Genomic DNA, 21,839 nt, shown 5'->3' with positions numbered 1-21,839 from the left:
TGCCACTGATTGAGCATTTGCAACCTTGCACCTGCCTTATCTTTGTGCATCTAGCTAACGTGGGATCTGGAGAGTCCAACGTAGGTCCTTAGGCTTTGCAGGCAAGTACTTTAACTGCTAAGCCATCACTCCAGCCTCATCTCATTTTTTAGTACCTATCATCCTCTATTTTGCTTTCTATTTTTAGAATCTGTATAAGATTTTTCTTTGGAGTTTGTCATTATTGTTGCTATTTTCATTGGTGGGTATCAAGTCTTCATGCATTCCAGATAAGCACTCCACCGCTGAGCTATATCACTAACCAAATATAAGTTTTTAATTCATCCTGAGTTATAATTTATACTAAATTTAAGCAGATAGCTTGATAAATTTTGACAGATGTATATTCTTTTGCAACAGTCACTATAATACAATATTTCCTTAACTCCAAAACATTCACTCAATTCTCTTTGATCTACTCATGTTCAGCCTTAGGCAAACACTGATATTTTTTTTTCTATGTAATTTAGTCTGTTTTATAAATAGAATCAAATTTTTACCTATTTCATCAGCACTGTACTGAGACGTGTATCTGCCAGAACTTCTTTAGGAAGCATCCTTCATTAGCTTAAATAACATTCCTTGCCCTGATGTCTGCATCAAAAGCATTCCTACTCTTCTCAGCCTCCTTTCAATTAGTGTTTGCATTGTATTCTTTTACTTTTACCAGAATACTTATATTCAGGAAGGTGTCATGCATAGACACTGCACTCAAATGTGTCTTCACTATTTCCTCCAAACCCTACCATTAAAACTGAGATATGTAAACCACTTACATATTGATTGTTAACACAGCTGCATTTAGATCTACCCTCTTGCTACTTTTACTCTGTGCCTCCCACAGTGGTTCCTCTTCTTCTCTTTTGGGCTGAGTATCTCTTGGGATTCCATCTTATCTCCACTATGGGCCTACTAGTTATGCCTCTTCATTTTTTTTTATCATTTTGGCTGTCGCTTTATGACATATCTATTCAACTTAATATAGGCTTTTTAAATATCCTTCAAATGTGATGAAGAATCCTTCAATTCTCTTATTTCATTGTTATTCTATGGCAGATATTTTAATTTAATGCTCTAAAGTCTTCAAAACATAGTTACTACTTTTACTTTAGATAGTTATTAATGATTACTTCTTTTTTAATTTTTATTGACAACTTCCATTCTTATAGACAAAAAAAAAAACATGATAATTCCCACCCTCACTTTCCCCTTAGCAATTTCACTCTCCATCATATCCCCTCCCCCTCTCAATTAGTCTCTCTTTTATATTGCTGTCATCATCTTTTCCTTCTATTACAGGGATCTTCAGTAGGTAGTGCCATACACTATGAGGTCATGGGTATCCAAGCCATTTTGTGTCTGTAGGAGCACATTGTAAGGAGTCCTACCCTTCCTTTGGCTCTTACCTTCTTTCCACTACCTCTTCCACAATAGACCCTGAGCCTTGGAAGGTATAATAGAGAAGTTTCAGTGCTGAGCACTCCTTTGCCACTTCTTCTCAGGACTATGGTGCATTTTGAGTCATCCCAGAGGTCACTGTCATCTGAAAAGAGAAGCTTCTCTAACAAAAAATAAGAGTAGCATTAATTTATGGCTATGAACATTAAGAGAAGTGCTTACTGGGCAGTTTGGTAGCATAATATATGCATTTAGCCAGACACCAGCAGCTGTTACACCCCTAGGTCTCATGACCTCTCCTGTCATAGGATCTTAGTATCAGGCATGTATTTCCCCTGTGGAGTGGTCCTCCAGTCCATTAGGGAACAGTTAGTTTCCCCCATAACAGACATGCCACTGTTGCACCTTGGCCTGGCTGGCCAAACTTAAGGCTTACAGTGTCCATTGTTGTTTATCTCCACTGATGACTTCTCTCTCTCCCATAGAGCTACATACAGCATAGCTTTTTCTAGCTTTCTGTCAGCTGGTCTATAGGAAATGGGTTTTCAGCTCAGTTCCAGCAAGATTTCTCAGTGACCTTGCAGCCCAAGTATGTGGGTCTTCAGCAATAGGGTCTTACCATCTATTCCTGGTGGGAAGCTAAGGGCCTTGGCAATGGCCTGTAATGTTTTGGGGACATCAGGGTCCTCCCTGACCAACAACTCACTGAAAAGTAAATGTCAACTTCTGATCAAAGAAAGTCATTGCTATCAGAACAGCCTCCATAAATGATGCCTATGAATTATAAACAAAACGGTTTTTAAACAATTATCTGAATGTGCTATAACATGAATAAAAATGTCACAAACAGAAAGGAAGTCATTTTTTTAATCATTTTAACTTGAAGACAACCCTAGTATTCACTATGCATACTGACTAAAACCATGGAAAAGTCCACTCACAGTCACTAAAGAACAGCACAGCTACTGGAAATTTATGAGAGAAAGTCTACAGAACTGAGGGTCAATAAGGGGGACCCCAAAATCTCAAATTCTGGTTGTAATCATTGTGAAACTCCTAGTTGCCCCCTGCACCATGCATGTCTGAGACACCAAGAGCAGCCCAGGTAAAGCTAAGAAAACTAAATGCAAATCTAAGCTGCCACTATGACAGGACGATCAGAAATTGGAGCCTAGTTCAACCAAGTAAACCGCCTGCAACAGAGTCACTTTCCAGAAGAACATAGAGTCCAGAATTTCTACTATAAACTATTTCTAATAGTCAGAATACAGTACAAACATCTTAAATATGATGCATTCTTAGGAGGAAAGATAATTAAATCAATAATTATAAGATGCCCTCGTCATTTTATAATTTTGATTGAAATTAACATATACAGATTTTAGGACATATATAGCTCTACTCAAAAACATAAAGGAAAATATGCTTATGGTGAATTAAATACTAGAACATCTCATCAGAGAAACAGAAACTATTTTTAAAAAATGAATATCCTGTGACTGAAAAAAAAATAGGTTATCTGTGTAAAAGGAAACCCCCTGCCTTATTTAAAGATTTAAAGGCAAATGATATTGTTAAACTAATCAGTATCTTGGAGACAGAGAAGGGGAGACCCATGAGATCCCCAAAGTAATGCAAGCCATTGTCAAAGTCCTTGGTTTTACCTGACATAGCTAAAAGGTAAGACCCGATTGCTGAAGACACCACAGCCTGTGGTCACAGGACATGGCTCCGTGGTAAAAGACACTTGCCTACAGAGCCTAGCAGCCCAGGTTTGATTCCCCAGTGCCCATATAACACCAGGTGCACAAAACAATATATGCATCTGGAGTTTGTTTGCAGTGGAAAGGGGCCAACAGCGCCCATGCACCACTCTTTTGCTCTCTTTCTCTCATTCCAAATAATAAATACAGTTTTAAATCTCTGAAATAACTATGCTTATCCCCTTTAATCCAAGATGCTCTCACTTTGGGTTGAAGAATCTCTTTATCTTACAGATGGCAGAGAATACTTGGAACCTCCAGGATCCATCAATACAATAAGAAAAGAAAAGATAGTTGACAGCCTACCTCCAGACAGGTCACCGCCATCATGTCTGCCTGGGCCCAGGAGTCATTGCAGCAGAAGCAGCAGCAGCAGGAGTAATGCCCTCCCTGCTAGCCTGAAAACTAGTTCCAGGGAGATGGTGACAGACACTGTGGTCACTCATATCTCACCAGAACAGAAATCCAGAGGCTACAGAGAAACCAACACTAAATCAGATTTCTAACCCATCTGCCAAGGCTCAGGGAACGTTGTGAAGGAAGGAGCCAAAAAGATTGTAACAGCCACAATGTGGTAGGATTTGTCTCAGCTACAGTCCCCACCCCATTCCATAGAAACTGACTGAGGGAGGCCTTCAGAACCCCACAGTGAATGCCAATAACCCCACTGAGGAGCACCATTAGTGAAATGAGGGTGAAGGAGAGGGGATATATATATTTTTAAAAAAATAAAATTCCACAAAATTAAGACATTACAAAGCTTTTGATAGAATACATAAGACATATTGTAACTATAGTACAAAGATATGGGCATCCACTCTAAAATAAATCAAATAATAAAAGGTTGAATATAAACCCAATCATAGAAATCATTTAATTAAAAGCAAATCCACTAAGCATTTTAATTAAAAGTAAATCTTGTCAGAATGGATTTTTAAAAGACAAGGCCAATTATATGCCATATAAAAACAAGTGAGATACAAAGACACCATTTCAAAATAGGGTGATGGAACAATATATATGTGCCTTACAAAGACCAACCATGAGATGTACAATGTAAACATAAGAAGGCTGGAGGTGTAACATTAAAGTTAATGAAAGAAAACTTAAGGGCTGGAGAGATGTCCTGCTTGCAAAACCTGACAGCCCAAGTTCAATTCCCCAGTACCCATGTAAAGCTAGATGCACAAAGTGGTACATGCATCTGGAGTTCGTTTGCAGTGGCTAGAGGCCCAGGCAGCCCTTTCTTCCCCAACCCCCACTTATCTCTCTCTCTCTCCTTGCAAATAAATTATTTTTTAAAAAATAAAGTTGATTTCAAAATAAAGATGAGTAGATCCAGGTATAGTGGCATAGATTTGTAATCCCAGCCATCCCATGAGGCAGAGGTTGAAGGATTGTGAGTTCAGACCAGTCTGCAGACCAGTCTGGTCTACATGGCAAGACCTTGTAACAAAAAAAAAGTATCAATAGAGATATAGAGTCATATAATAATTATAAAATGATTAGTTATCATAAAGCCAAGTGTTATGGCTCACAAAGTGGATCAAGTCATTATGAACCTTTCCAAGGATGTGTGCACACAAATAGAAAAATATTAAAAATCAACCCAAAATGCACATTCTTTTTAGTCAACTTATAAATTGTGATTTCCCCCACCCCCAACACAGAGAGAGAGAGAGAGAGAGAGAGAGAGAGACTGTTTCAGTAATCATCAAGGAATGTTTGGTACCATAGTCACTGAAGTTAAACTTTTTTAAAGTGATACTCTTTTGTTGTAGTGACAAGAGGTGAAAGGGACACAATCCAAGTCATTATCATTTTAAATGGGAGAGACAGCTTGAATGGACCCATTAATCAAAGCACAGGACACTAGAGTACCAATTGAAATTGGAACGAGGTTTTTATAAAGCAAAGGAAGGTAGCTAGCATGGAAATCCTTGCTTTTGAACAATGAGACAAGTTAAGGGAGAAAAGTGGGGACAGGGGTGCATAATTTCAACATGTTTCATACACATTGAAATTTATTCTTTTATTGTGTACTTGTTTTTGTGTCTAGGACCCTATTAGACATGAGAAAAATCTCAAAGCACTGACCTTCTCTCTGAGATTTATCATCTAAGAGACATGTCTACTCATGGCTAACCATTGAAATTAAGCTATTAAAACAACAGAGCCTGCTGGGCGTGTTGGCACACACCTTTAATCCCAGCGCTTGGGAGGCAGAAGTAGGAGGATCACTGTGAGTTCGAGGCCACCCTGACACTTCATAGTTAATTCCAAGTCAGCCTGGGCTAGAGTGAAATCCTACCTTGAAAAACAAAACACAACAGAGCCAAATTGTCTAACATTGTAAACTATTTTGGTGGTGTGGTTAAGAGAGAATCCACTGAACAAACTATGCTTGGACCTATAAGCATTTGCACATGCTGCTGTACTTTCAGTGGCATGCTCATGGCTGGACTTACAGTTCATGGCAAAGTATTTAGCTGCCATCCTCAAGACCCAAATTTAATACCTTGTACGGCAAGAAAAAAAAAAATCTACAGAGGAAAACAAATAACATCAGCAAAAATTCAACTTTAAGAACCATTGTCAGGAAATTCAAAAACCCCGCTGCTCTCTGGAGAAAAAGAGTGGAATTGCACACCCAAAAAAGAAAGAAAGAAAAGAAACAACAACAACAAAAAACCCTCAAATTTGCATACTCCACTTTAACTCATGATGCTCTCACTCTTGTTTGGAGAATCTGTTTAATTTTACAGGTGGCACAGAAAATGGAAGAGAACCAAGATTCATGGATAAGACAAAAAGATAGCTGACTGTCCACCATAAGTTGTGCCACCTCTACCACATCTGTCAGGACCTAAGAGAATGCAGGGGAAGGGGCAACATGAACCCTGCCCCTTACTGCCATCCTGACAACCAGCTCCAGGGTGATGGTGACAAACACGCTGATCCATCAAACAGGAATCCAGAGGCGACAGAGAATTCAACACTAAATCAGACTGCCAAGAGGCCTGCCATGGCTCAGGGAACATTGCAGAAGAGGGGGCAGGAAGATTGTAAGAGCCACAGAGTGGGTAGGAATATCCTGAAGCATGGTCCCCAGCTATCCCACAGGCACTGACTGAGGGCTTCATGACCCCACAGTGAATGCCATAACCCCACTGAGGAGGGCCCCTGGTAACCGGAGCTGAGGCAAGGGGATAAAAGGAATAACCTGTTATGATTAACATAAAATAAAAATTAATATTGAAACAATTCAAAGTCAGCCAGGCAATGGTAGACCCCACATTTTATCTCAGCAGTTGACAGGTTGAGGTAGGAGAATAACTGAGTTTAAGGTTAGCCTGGGACACCAGAGTGAGTTCCAGATTACCCTGGGCTAGAGTGAGAGCCTGTCTTGAAAAACCAACCGAAACAGAAATTCAAATCACACAGAAGCACAAAAATACCATAGAGCAGAGCATCAATGTGTGCTTTCTGCTAGTCTTTCTCAAAGGCCTACACAGTAAGGTTGGCTTTCAGAGAAGAGGCAGTTAACTCAGTGATAAAAGAATAGGGGCCTAGGAGTGAGATTACTGGGGTTTGAATCTTGGCGAAGATTTATGACGTAAAGAGTTAAGCATCCTAGCCTTTCCTCTAGTATCTGAATGAGCTTGTGGGGTCCATTAATCTATAGGAATAATGGTTTGTATACTCATTAAAAAACGGAATAGTCCAAGGCCCAGCAGAAATTACGGAGAAAGCTCCGACTCGAGTACTGCTTTCACTGACAACAAGCTCCAGGGTGATGGTGACAGACACTATGGTTAATCAAAACCCATCAAAGCAGAAACCCAGAGGCCATAGAGAACTCAACACTAAATCAGACTGCTAACAGGCCTGCCCTGACTCAGGGGACATTGCAGGAGAGGGATGAAAAGATTGTAAGAGCCACAGTGGGTAGGAATACTCTGAAGCTCTGTCCCTCCACCCAGAGACTGATGGAGGTCTTCATGACCCCACGGTGAATACCAATAACCCCTCTATGGACAGACCCCAGAGAAATGGGACTGAAGACAAGGGAATAAAAGAGTCTAACCTGTTATACAATTAAAAATTAAGAAAAAAAAAGAGAGAATAGTCTGGGGCCTCACACCTATAATCCCAGCATACTGGAAGATGCAGTAGAAGAAAGTGTGAGTTCAAGGCCTCTGGGTTAAATAGTGAATTCCAGGTTAATCTGGGCTAGAGTAAGATACTGCCTTAGAAAGAGAGAGAGAGAGAGACAGGGAACCCCAATTTCGAAACCCATCATGCACATTAAAAAGCCATACATTTTGGCAGACATTTATAATCCCAGCCATGCCTTGGGCAAGAAGGGAGGCACAAACAGGAGAATCTGCTGAGGCTCCAGGGCCAGCTAGCCTGGCAGTAAACATAGTGAGTAAGGTGAGACCCTGCCTCATAGGAGGGGGAAGGTGAGGACTGACATCTGACAGTTGTCCTCTGACCTCCACATATATGCTTTGGCAGGCACCCATCTGCATTCACACACATGAACAATGCATCACAAACACATACACAATACACACCAAAAATATGTATATGTATATATCTTCCTCATAGTGAAAAGTTAAATAGGAAAATAAGAACATATGTATATGTGTGTATATATATATATATATATATATATATATATATATATATATATGCACACACACACACATATATATATATGGTATACATTACACATATATGGAAATATCACTCTATCATTCTAGATCCCATTAATATGTACAATTATGTGTTAATAGCAATTTAAGAACCTATATCCAGGGCTGGAGAAATGGCTTAGCAGTTAAGCAATTGACTGTGAAGTCTAAGGACCCCAGTTCGAGGGTAGGTCCCCAGGACCCACATTAGCCAGATGCACAAGGGGGTGCACACATCTGCAGTTCGTTTGCAGTGGCTGGAGGCCCTGGCATGCCCATTCTCTCTCTCTCTCTCTCTCTCTCTCTCTCTCTCTCTCTCTCTCTCTCTCTCTCTCCCTCACTCCCTCCCTCCCTTTTTCTCTGTCTGTCACTCTCAAATAAATAAAAAGTGAACAAAAAAAAAGTTTAAAAAAAGAACCTATGTCCACAAAAAATCTTAAATACTAATAGCATAAAATACTAAGCATTTGTGATGTTTTATTATGATGATGATGATGATGCTTAATAATTCTCATATCCACCTTGAAAGAAATAATATGTAGACTGCTTTAATATTTTTTTAATTTTTACTTATTTGCTCGTGTATAGGAAGGGAAGTGGGATGTGTCGTGTGCCTGCAAATGAACATCTATCCAGCTTTACCTGTGTGCTGGCAAATTAGACCCAGGCCAGCAAGTTTTGCAAGTAAGTGCTTCTAACCACTTAGCATCCCCCCAGCTCCTTATCAATTTAATTTTTGTCTGATGTGTTCATAGATTTATCCTCAGCTTTTAGAACAGTTATTGGCACAAGGTAGTGCTCAGTAAATATGGCTGAATGAACAAATGAATCGTATTTCTATAATTTTGAAACTCATTTGTTTGGCCTTTTATCTCCTTAAAGATAGTATAGAAGTGAAATTTCAAGGTAGGAGAATTAACACCTCCCCTGTATTCATGGTGTATTGCTGACTAGTAAAATTTCACAAGATTAGTGGCTTACAACACCACCCATTTATTAATCCATAGCTCTGTAGGTGAAAAGTTTGGCACAATGTAGCTAGGTCCTGTGTGAAATCAAGATCTCAGTTCAACTGCATTGGCGGGTTTCTGGAAGGCCACAGGACTAAGGGCTCTTATCCTCCCCAGCTGTCAACTGTACTTTTCTCAACTCCCACATCCTCCCGCGGAACTCCTCTTTAGAAGTTTACAAGAGGAAAGGGGCAAGGTCTCCCTGGAAGAAAAATGTCCTCCAGCTTCTGTTCTGTAAAGTAGCTCCTGCTCATGAACCAAGGGAAACTCTATTTTAAAGGATGATAATCTTTTGCTATGATAATAATAAAGGGAATGGTATTTCATCATATACAGAGATTCCACCTACTTAATGAGGAGATGATTTTAGAAGGGCAAGGGTCAATAAGGGTGATTTTTAGAATTCTGCCTATACCATATTGGGTTAAGAACAAAAGATTACCATAATATTCTAGTGATTTTATTTACAGCCAGTATAGAGTATGTATCTCAGATCTTTTTTCTTAGTTTATGTGTTTAATTATGCAATACGAGGTCTATTAACCAGTTTACAGTGATTATCCTTGGGGAGTAATACTAAATCTCTCACAATTAATATTGGAGAATCTTAAAATTAAAAAGTGATGAAAGCAGGAAGAAATTGGCACTTCAATTTTATAGTATTTCTATGAGTTCCTCCTTTTTAAACTGCAAATTGTAAGCACACCTTTTTCCACCATTTTTAAATTCAGCTCACTAATAATGCAGCAATTAAGTGAAAAAACTCCTTTGCCCTTTCTCCAAGAGTATGTAGATAATTCCTTATGAATCACCCTTAGTTCTCACACCTCATTTCCCCAGTTTATGCGTCAAAAGTTCAGAAATCACTTACTATTCCCAAAAGCAGCAGAGCTTCCCAGCTCTCCGACACCTATTCTTCCACAGTGTATAGTCAACACCATTACTGTATTTATTTATTTATTTATTTATTTATTTATTTATTTATTTATTTATTTACATGAGAAAGAAAGAGGGAGAGAGAATGGGTGCATCAGGGCCTCTAGCCATTGCACATGAACTCCAGTTCCATGCACTCCCTTGTGCATCTGGCTTACATGGGTCCTGGGGAATCAAAGCAAGGTCCTTTGGCTTTGCAGGCAAACTCCTTAACCACTAATCCATCACTCCAGCCCAACACTATTATTTTTTATCAAGTCACATAGGTCTCATTTCCTGCCCAAGGCAAGAACAAAAAAAACCTTAGCAAACTCTTCTGGTTACAGCATCCCCTGACTCAGTCCCGTACAGCTATACACACCATGCAGCAGTCCACAGGACTAGCTGCATGGTGTTCAAGAAATGAGTTAGGGATCCAAACAATAGTAGAAAGGTTAGTGTCTAGTAAGATTCAAGTGTCGAGGAGTCTTTGACAAGCAGTATTTCCATACTTGAATTGAGCAATGGTTTGAGACCTGAAATAAGCGAAAAGAAGGTATTGTCTAGTTGTCTCTTAAATGGGGAAAAACTAATGGCAGTTTTCTCCCATAGGGAAAAAAATAATCCTTCCAGTATAAAAAGATTGCCAGCCAAGAAAACAGGTTTTAATTAAATCAGTTATATTGCATTATATCATGTGAACAATGTGTGTCAGTGTCAGGCTCTCATGGAACAATTAAATGAAACAGACTTATAATTCAAATGTGTACAACCATGGGCTACCTCACTCTTGGCTGTGGCCTGTTCAAAACAGCTCTAAAATCAAAATGTAGGATGCTCTTGGCTGGAATGAGGGGTGTAAAACAGACTTTCCAATATATTAAAACTACAAATCTCTCTAGAAAAATCCAGAATTAGCTCTTCATTGTGCCATGGTACTTAGCTTTACACTGAATATTTACTCTTGAAGTTTCAATCATAATTTTTCCATTGTCTCTCTCTCTCTAGTTCCCCATACAAAGCCTGATGGCTTCACATTTTTTAAAGTACAATATAACATATAAATCAAAAAGCAGTGTGGGCAAAAAAAGATGCGGTCACCTTGAGAAATTTTTCTTAGCTGCCTACTAAGGTTGGGAGCAAGATGAATTTTTCAGTGTGTTAGCAGTGTGATTTCTTTTCTTTAAATGGGATTTTCTTTTTAAAATGCAAACTTCATCTACCTAAATCTTTCAAAGCACTGAGCAAACAAATAGTAAGCTGCATGTTATTATGTGGAAGTAACTTGAAAAGCTCAAAGTGCTACATAAGCTGTAAAAATTATTCATATTCCCAGCGCTTCACTTCAAAGCACATTGGGTGCTAAGCAAAAGTTGACTTTCCTAGTTTTCTAGTCAATTAAATGATGGGCTCCAGTGTTATACTAGTACCAGCAGCTTGAACACATTCCCAGACATTTCCTTGAATGCTTAATTTACTACAAGAGAGTACTATGAGAGAATGTGGATTTATTTAGTCATATCATGCTCCCCAATGGCATGTAACTCATAAACATGGAGTACAGCAAAGCTAAACTTAGAAGCCCTGCAAATATATCTATGAAATGGCAGAAAGGAAACAAATGTCTTAAAGCTCAAAGTTCCACTTCTCATATCAAGTAAAACTTTAAACAACAGCTATCAGTTATCAATTTTCTTACACATTATGCTTGCTGCTTTGGCATGGAAAACCTGTAATTCCAGTGGATAGTAACAGATGATATTTCTTTTTCTGCTTACAGTTCAGGGAGAGGTGGAAAGCAGGAACTCTATATAGCCAGTTAGGAGTCCCAGCTGATGAAGATTTGTCATCTTCAACTTCTAGCTTCCTAAGTTACCCCAAAAGCCAACATGCAGCCAGAAGCTAGAGCAGGATGAAGAGTGTCACATCCCAGTATTTGTTGGTCAGGTGTGGAAATGATGTGCATTGTCTCCACCCACGTGCCTTTGTTTGAACTCAGTCCTATAGTCATCTCTAAATGCCACTGAAGCTGGGAAATGTGATCTCACTGTGTTTCACAGAGAACAAGAATCTGGCATGATGTGAAACAACCTAGTTTCAGCTAAATTATAAAAGCACTTTAGAATCCAAGAAAGAATAAAGAGAAAGGAAAGAAAGGAAAAACAGAAAGTAAGAGAGAAGGAAGGAAGACAGAACAGAGACATCAACAACAATAAATGTTCTTTTCTAGCAGGACAATTCAGTCTGACTTTTCTAGAACTTTCATTTTTCCTAAATCGTTCAAGCCCCCATTCTAACTCTTGTATTGGGTAACATGTCCATGCACATGGAATTCAATAAAAGATTTGTAAAATGTGAAAATGAAGGGAAGAACAGAGAAGTTGTCCAACATAGTGCTTAGAAGTTTGTGAGCCAACTTGATTTGCTAATCCCCAGCCTGTGCTTCTGGGGAGGGGAGAAAAGGGGAGTGCACAATCCACAAACCAATTTGTGTTGTTTCTGCAACACTGCAAAAGTGCAACTCATGAATATGCTAATGAAATTGCAATGAGAGTTTTGGCACTATTTCATCACCTCAACTAGATTAGAGAGTAATAACACTATGGGTTTACATGTCTTCAGAAACTGCTGTGGTAGTAGAAAAAAAATTGGATCTGTGGTATTTATAATGCAACAAAAATTACAACCATGCCACAATAAAATAATGATAATTATTTTATGTGTAAGTAATAGTTTGCTGCATGAGCGTGCGCACGCACACACATGCACAATAGTTAACTATTAAGATCTTTCATTTTCTATGTTTCTGTTTACTGGTGCTAAGGTGACTCTACATTTGTGAATGGGCTCCCATCTCTGTGCCTACCTCTAATGACAGGGGAAAAAGTGGAAAATAGAATGGAAATACTAGGAGAAACACTTTTTATTAGCAAAGTAGAAACTTCCTTTAAAAGTATTTAGTACTCTTTTGATCATCATAATATACCCTAAGATTCTGAAAACAGGACTTAGGAAAAAAAAAAAAAAACTTATCTTACCTTTATCATCCAATTACTAATGTAATTATCAAATTATGCCCTAGTGCACTGTGATTCTCCCATGAACTGAAGTCAGTTGAAGAGTCTGTGCATGCCTTGATATAAGGAAGGGACCCCTTCAGCAGGTAGGATACTGTTCGGAGACCAAAGCGTTAGAAATGTTAATCCTTCAATGACTTCCTTAAGCAGGCCCAGCCACAAAGCAGAGACTGAGCATTCTCTCTAAATCAGGTCCAGCATGCATAATTGGATACTATTCTGCTGGGTTAATGGATCCCTCTGCAATCAGAGCCATGCTCTGCTTCTAAATACCAAGTGTGTGGGGGGGGGGGGGGCGGGTGTTAGGAGTCATGAGAGGTGAAGGAGAATATGGATATACATCCATAGGTACAAGATTTAGAGTCTCTGCTTCTAAAGGATAAAGATGCTGCTGGCTCCATGTGTGAGTGGATGCTACTAGTTTCCTCACTATGGGTCACAGACACGTTATAACAAAAGCTCAGTGATTTACTGTAAGCTGTTTAATCAAGAGATTAAACAGTAAGATAAAAATATTTCTCCAGTTACTGAGTAATAACCATATATGTGCAAAGAGATATGTAACTGATAAAAACTTTTACAAACTTTATCTCAAGTAACCCCATCCACCCATCAGCATGAGGCAAAGCACCCACTCACTTAGAATAAATATTCAAAATTGATGAAATTATAGAGTCATTCTGGTCTTATTTCTAGTCAATTTCTAATTTTCAATTTAACAGAAAATATTTTTGGCCAACTCTAATAAAACTCTGACCCACTTGGGAAATAATTAGGTAAAGCTAAAGTAAGACCTTTGCTTAAAAAAATAAATTTATTGGTATCAAAGAAAAAATAATGCATAGCTGGGTGTGGTGGTGCACACCTTTAATCCCAGTACTTGGGAGGCACAGGTAGGAGGATTGCCGTGAGTACGAGGCCACCCTGAGACTCCATAGTGAATTCCAGGTCAGCCTGAGCTAGAGTGAGACCCTACCTCAAAAAATGAAAGAAAAAGAATTCATTCCAATTATATATAAATAATAATTTACATGTCTGGCCTTCTACATACTTGGCACACTTGTATATGAACATACAGGTAACTGGATGGAAAGATATATACCAGATTGATATAGATGATAGAAAAATTAGATACAAAAGAGCTAGTGTGGACATTATCCTTGAGCATTGTGGATTCTGTGCTTACTTTGATCACAAATACTCTCCAATGATCTTAGGAGATATGGTATCATAAATAGGATCTAGATTGAGATGTAGATTTGAGCTCTAACTCAATCTTTTAAAAAAATTAGTAAGTATGCCACAGTAATGTCAAAAGTCCCTTCTAATTCTAAAATTCTATGGGGTCTGCCGTTGCTTTACCTATAGAAACCTGCCCATAAAAATATCATTGCATTTCTTTGAATCTCATTATACATAGCTATAACCATTTCTCTGTTCATATTTTCTCACTGGAATATCAGAGATACCAGCACTCCTGCTGCATTTGTCCGTTTGAGATATATACATTGTTATTAGATTAATTCAGGGAGTCCACAACCTAGGTAAACAACACTAGGGGGAAATAGCACCAAAAAGGATCATCATATATAGATTCTTCTTTTTTTCTTATTCCTATTCAATCTCTTTTCAGAACTAGCTCATTTGTCAACCCTTTCAATACATTAGTACATTGGTATCAAAATGTCCTCAAGAGATAAAGACTGACTCCAAGCATGGCGGTATGCACCTGCCAACCCAGCACTCCAGAGACAGAGGCAAGAAAATGATCACATGTTTGATGCCAGCCTTGACCACATAGGAAAAGCCTGCCCTTCTAAGTAAATAAATAACAGGGGATGTAGCTCAGTGGTAGCTGCTTACACAAGACCCTGGGATCAACCTCCAGCCCTGCCAAAAATTTAAATAGGGACATAAAAGTAAACTGCAAAAACTACTAAAACTGATCTGGTCATAAAAAGCAATGTAGAAAATTTCAGGTATAACTTATGGGTATGTACCTAAAAAAGAATCTTAAGATAGGCATGATAGCACATGCCTATAATCCCAGCACTTTGGAGGCTGAGGTAGGAGGATCAAGAGTTCAAGGTCATCCTTGGCTATATGGCAAGTTCTGGCCTACCTCAATAAAAGGGAAGTCTTAAAGCAGCACACCACAGAAGTATTTGCCCTTCACATCAATGCTATTGATGGTCCATTTACAATAGCCAAGGTATGGAACCAGCTTAGATGGCATGTACACATGATAGAACTTTATGCAGATATAAAAATGACTGAAATTCAGTATTATTTTAGATATTCGAGGTTTTTTGTGATTCCAAATGAATTTTTGGATTGTTTTTTCTATTTCCATGAAGAAAGCCTTTGGAATTTTGATAGGGATTGCATTAAATGTGTAGATTGCTTTTGGTAAGATTGCCATTTTCACGATATTGATTCTTCCGAGCCAGGAACAAGGGATGTTTCTCCACTTTCTAGTGTCTTCTGCAATTTCTCGCTTGAGTGTTTTAAAGTTCTCATTGTAGAGATTCTTTACTTCCTTGGTTAGGTTTATTCCAAGGTATTTTATTTTTTTTGATGCAATTGTGAATGGGAGTGATTCTCTGATTTCATCCTCTGTGTGTTTGTTGTTAGCATATATGAAGGCTACTGATTTCTGTGTATTTATTTTGTATCCTGCTACATTGCTGTAGGTTTTGATCAGCTCTAACAGCTTGCTAGTAGAGTCTTTAGGGTCCTTTATGTATAGAATCATGTCATCTGCAAATAATGATAACTTGATTTCTTCCTTTCCAATTTGTATCCCTTTTATGTGTGTCTCTTGCCTTATTGCTATGGCTAAGACTTCCAAAACTATATTAAATAAAAGTGGGGACAGTGGACACCCATGTCTTGTTCCTGATTTTAGTGGAAAAGCTTCCAGTTTTTCCCCATTTAGTAATATGTTGGCTGTAGGCTTGTCATAAATAGCCTTTATTATATTGAGATATGTTCCTTCTATTCCCAGTCTCTGTAGGACTTTTATCATGAAGGGATGTTGGATTTTGTCAAATGCTTTCTCTGTGTCTAATAAGATGATCATGTGATTTTTGTCCTTCAACCTGTTTATGTAATGTATTACATTTATAGATTTGCGTATGTTGAACCATCCCTGCATCTCTGGGATAAAGCCTACTTGAATCACTCCCTTTCACAATTGCATCAAAAAAAATAAAATACCTTGGAATAAACCTAACCAAGGAAGTAAAGAATCTATACAATGAGAACTTTGAAACACTCAAGCGAGAAATTGCAGAAGACACTAGAAAGTGGAGAAACATCCCTTGTTCCTGGATTGGAAGAATCAATATCGTGAAAATGGCAATCTTACCTAAAGCAATCTACACATTTAATGCAATCCCTATCAAAATTCCAAAGGCTTTCTTCATGGAAATAGAAAAAACAATTCAAAAATTCATTTGGAATCACAAAAAACCTCGAATATCTAAAATAATACTGAGCAACAAAAAAGAGGCTGGTGGTATCACCATACCTGATTTTAACCTATACTACAGAGCCATAGTAACAAAAACAGCATGGTTCTGGCACAAAAACAGACATGTAGATCAGTGGAACAGAATAGAGGACCCAGATGTAAGCCCAAGTAGCTATAGCCACCTGATATTCGATAAAAATGCCAAAAATACTCATTGGAGAAGAGACAGCCTCTTCAGCAAATGGTGTTTTGAAAACTGGATATATATCTGCAGAAGGATGAAAATAGATTCTTCTCTCTTGCCATGCACAAGAATTAAGTCCAAATGGATTAAAGACCTTAACATCAGACTGGAAACTTTGAAACTGCTAGAGGAAAAAGTAGGGGAAACCCTTCAACACATTGGTCTTGGCAAAGACTTTCTGAATACAGCCCCAATTGCTCAGGCAATAAAACCACAGATTGACCACTGGGACCTAATGAAATTACAAAGATTTTGCACCGCAAAGGACACAGTGAAAAAAGCAAAGAGGCAACCTACAGAATGGGAAAAAATCTTCGCCAGCTATATATCTGATAGAGGATTAATATCTAGGATATACAAAGAACTCAAAAAGTTAAATAATAAGGAATCAAACAAGCCAATCAAAAAATGGGCTATGGAGCTAAATAGAGAGTTCTCAAAGGAAGAAATACGAATGGCATATAAGCATCTAAAAAAATGTTCTACGTCACTAGTCATCAGGGAAATGCAGATTAAAACTACACTGAGATTCCATCTCACTCCTGTCAGAATGGCCACCATCATGAAAACAAATGATCATAAATGTTGGCGGGGATGTGGAAAAAAAGGAACCCTTCTGCACTGCTGGTGGGAATGCAATCTGGTCCAGCCATTGTGGAAAACAGTGTGGAGGTTCCTAAAACAGCTAGAGATTGATCTATCATATGACCCAGCTATAGCACTCCTAGGCATATATCCAAAGGACTCATCTCATTTCCTTAGAAGTACATGCTCAACCATGTTTATTGCTGCTCAATTAATAGTAGCTGGGAAATGGAACCAGCCTAGATGTCCCTCAACAGATGAGTGGATAATGAAGATGTGGCACATTTATACAATGGAGTTCTACTCAGCGGTAAAGAAAAATGAAGTTATGAAATTTGCAGAAAAATAGATGGACCTGAAAAGTATTATACTAAGTCAGGTAACCCAGGCCCAGAAAGCCAAGCGCCACATGTTCTCTCTCATATGTGGATCCTAGCTACAGATGACTGGGCTTCTGCGTGAGAATGAAAATACTTAGTAGCAGAGGCCAGTAAGTTGAAAAGGAGACATAAAGGGTGGAGAAAGGAAGGGAGGAGGATACTTAATAGGTTGATATTGTATATATGTAATTAGAATGATTGTAATGGGGAGGTAATATGATGGAGAATGGAATTTCAAATGGGAAAGTGTGGGGGTGGGGAGGGAGGGAATTACCATGGGATATATTTTATAATCATGGAAAATGTTAATAAAAAAAAAAAGACTGAAATTATGTCATTTAAAGGAAAATGGGTAGAACTGGAGGTCATAATGTTAAGCAAAATAAAGCAGATGCACTAAAAAGAATGGATACCATGTTCTCTCTCACATGTAGAATATAGGTTTAAATAATATGATATTCAGCATATATGTATATGGCACTTTTGTGTATAACATGAAAGTAGAAAAGGAGCTACATGGGAGAAGGAAGAGATTTTCAGGGAGAAAAAGAAGGCTAAGAGGATAATGGAGGGAAAAGATGCGCTATTTACATGTTTTCTCTCATATGAGGAACATAGATTCAACTCTGTGTGGGGTATGTGTGGAGTGTGTGTGTGTGATAAAAGCAGAAGGAGAAATAGGAGGACTATTTTAGGGTAAATAGTGAACATTGATAAAGGTGAAAGACTTGGAGAGCAGTAGAGGGATTGCAAAAGGAGCAAGGTACAATAATGTGTATGTTTGAAAATGTCATGGTAAGCCGGGTGTGGTGGCATATGCCTTAATCCCAGCACTCAGGAGGCAGAGGTAGGAGGATCACCGTGAGTTCGAGATTATCCTGAGGCTACATAGTTAGTTCCAGGTCAGCCTGGGCCAGAGTGAGACCCTACCTCGAAACCCCCCCAAAAAAAATGTGTCATGGTGCCATCATTTTGCAGACAAATAATTTTTGGGGGGGGGGTCAAAGTAGGGTCTCGCACTAGCCCAGGCTGACCTGGAATTCACTTCGTAGTCTCAGGGTGACCTTGAACTCATGGCGATCCTCCTACCTCTGACTGCTGAGCACTGGGATTAAAGGTGTGCACCACCACACCCAGCCAAATAAAAAAAAAATTAATGTCAAGGAAGAAAAACTCTGATGTATGAGAGCATAATTTTTAAAACTTGGATATCTACAAAAGAAGCTAAAGCATTTCACTTAAAAGTTAAGAACTTTTAGTTTTAACCAAATCATAAAGTAAGTAGCAAATGTTTTAGTCCAGTAAATACTTTCTGAATAAGAGGTGCACATGGGATTTCATTGGGCAGGACCATATAGACTATTTACATGTGTTGTCACTGTGATTCTTAGAACCCTTTTAAAGTCTGATGAAAGCCTGGACTGTCCAGAAAAATATAAATGTGAGCAATTTTTCACATAAATTCAGGAACCTACTAGGTGATAGACCACAGGTTAATACCTCCTGATTTACAGTGGTACCACCCTGCTTGTAAGGTACCAAAGCTCTTGGATCAGAAGAGGCTGAATTTGACGGGTTATTTGCATAGTCTATTCAATCTACCCTACCTCTATGTTTATAAGATAAATTAGTTTAGTCTAACCTAGTACAATAGTATTCAAATTCAATATCAGTGACATGATATATGCAAAATCTTTCAGCAAGTTTTAAACTGGTCAATTTAATCACATCTCACAATCAAGGCATAGTTAGAAACACCATGGCCAAAATGAAGTGTGTTGTCCCATGTCCTTTCATTCAGTGAGGATGTATGGGCTGCCCTTACCACAAAAGAAAAAAAAAAAATCCTACCACAGCCCCTTCCTGACATCCCCTGTACCTTAAACTGCCCTAGAAGGTGATGAAACTGCCCTTAGTAGTTTATTTACTAACCATCAAAGCTATTTTTTCATTACCTTCAGAAAGTAATGGTTATTTTATGAAGGCTCATTAAATTTAATGAGATACAGGCGTGTTTATTGCTACCCTATAAAATGAGTGGGGCAGGGGGTAATATAACCCATCTTCAGACCAGCTCTTGCTCCTTTTGAGTACCAAAATTAAACGTCAGTTTCCCACTGTACTCAAAGTAAGGCACAGCACTTCTGAATGCACACGTCATTCCCCGGGAGCTGCATGAGATGAGGATTCTTATGACCGTGGTTGATGTCATTATTGTTACTTGGCATTATCCACAATAATCACAGTAATAGCAATTCATGTGCAATCACTGCATGCCAAACATTGCAGTGAGCACGTTCCATGTGCCATCACTGAGTATAATTATACCATAAGACATAAAGCCCCAAGATGCTCCATTTTCATGCAACCTGCAGCCCCACTGCAGTCTAAGGTCTGTAAGGAGGTTGGGCTTTCTTTTCAAGAGCCCATGGGAAAACCAACGGAGCGGGCCTAGACTCCAGAGTAGAACCAACAGAAAACCCAGGAAAGGAAGGCAGATCCCTCAGAGCCACAAGTTCCACCTTGTAATTTTCTAGTCACATGGCCCAGTTGGAGCACCTTGCTTTAGAGTCTACCTTCACCAGGCCATCTGGTCAGCCACATGGCCCAAAGCTAAAAAGCGGGTGGCCAAGAGCCACTTTAAATGGAGTCCAAACATATGGATCTTAGAAAAGGGATTTGTCACATCTGTGGTCAGGCAGATTGAGATCTTTAGCTCTCAGCAGTGACTAGAAGCCATGCAATTTATATGGCAGCCCCAACAGTTGGTTATAGGTTTAATAAATGAAAATTGACTTGTAAGTTAGAAACCATAAAGTTCCAGAATAGGGGCAGTGCTGTTATTCATTACATTAATTTGTCATTCCAAAAAGAACTAAGAGTACTGGGAGCGAATCTCAGTGAGTGGGGAAAGAGCTTGCCTACTATGAGAAAGGTCCTGGCTTCCATCGCCATCACCACCATACATACATATACATATATACATGCATGCATGCATACATATATACATACACACACACACACACACACACACACACACACACGAATATGGAAAACAAAAAAAATTCCATGATAATCCTGCCATTGTTACTCACTGGCTGACCTTGCTTGTCTCTCCTTGACCCTGGCAGAGTGTCCAGTTTCACAAGCGCTGAAGGGGATCAAAGCTGCCTGGAGGCAGAACAGGAAACTTCCACTACTGACTTCTGAGTCTATGTGTCCTACTGTCCCATAGTACTTAATAAACGTGAGCATCCTTAAAGGAGAAATAGGCCAGTGCCTGAAGTCTGTGTCCCACAAGTGTACCAGAAAGTGGTATTTCAGAAGCCAACAAGAAAAACAGCCTGTATAAAGAAAGGTTAGATTGCGGTTGGCGGAGCTCAGCGGCCGCCTTCCCTCCCTCCCGAGCCGAGCCCCGGCGCTCGCTGTTCGAGTCGTGTGTTGTGGTGCGTGAGGCTACAAACCCAAGTATCTCCAGCTCAAGGAGCAGCTAGAAAATGAGTTCCCAGGGTGCCTGGACATCTGTGGCGAGGGGACTCCTCAGAGAACCGGGTTCTTTGAAGTGTTGGTAGCTGGGAAGTTGGTTCACTCCAAAAAGGAAGGTGATGGCTTCGTGGACACCGAGAGCAAGTTTCGGAAGCTAGTTGCCGCCATCAGAGTCGCCCTGGCTCAGTGCCAGTGAACCCTGAACGCAGAGTCCCCAGACCTTCATTGGCCGCCCCCCCCCCCCACCCTTGGCAGCCGTTTCATGACAGGAAAGATCAAAATGTCTACCAGACCCGTGGTCTTTCCTTGATGTTCCTGTGGCCACTGAGTGGGAGCAGAGATCCGCGCCCATGGTCTTCGCCTCTGCATGGTGTGGGTGTCTATCCAGAATCCATCTTTGCATACCACCCCACCCTTCTGCCCCTCCTGCCCTCTGCTCCTCCCCCCCCCACCTCCCTGAGTTCCCCATGTCTCTCTCATCTACCCTCCTGCTTCAGTTTTCCTTCTCCAGTGGAAACTGCAAGAAATCAGCACAGTGGAACCTTTACAGCAACATTAAAAATGTTTGACAGTTAAATAAAGTTGGGCAGGATGAGTATGACAAGAAAGAAAGAAAGAAAGAAAGAAAGAAAGAAAGAAGGAAGGAAGGAAGGAAGGAAGGAAGGAAGGAAGGAAGGAAGGAAGGAAGGAAGGAAGGAAGGAAGGAAGGAAGGAAGGAAGGAAGGAAGGAAAGAAAGAAAGGTGGGTTAGAGTAGAACATGTTTTCC

General features: G+C 39.4%; 1 pseudogene; it reads left to right on the top strand.

The window, feature by feature from the left end:
- Positions 1-14,617: 14,617 nt before the first annotated feature.
- On the top strand, positions 14,618-21,269 carry LOC101601547 (annotated as a pseudogene).
- Positions 21,270-21,839: the final 570 nt, after the last annotated feature.

Source organism: Jaculus jaculus, chromosome 2 (assembly GCF_020740685.1).
Source record: "Jaculus jaculus isolate mJacJac1 chromosome 2, mJacJac1.mat.Y.cur, whole genome shotgun sequence".
In the NCBI taxonomy this organism is placed as follows: domain Eukaryota; kingdom Metazoa; phylum Chordata; class Mammalia; order Rodentia; family Dipodidae; genus Jaculus; species Jaculus jaculus.
This window is presented reverse-complemented; position numbering and strand designations above follow the sequence as displayed.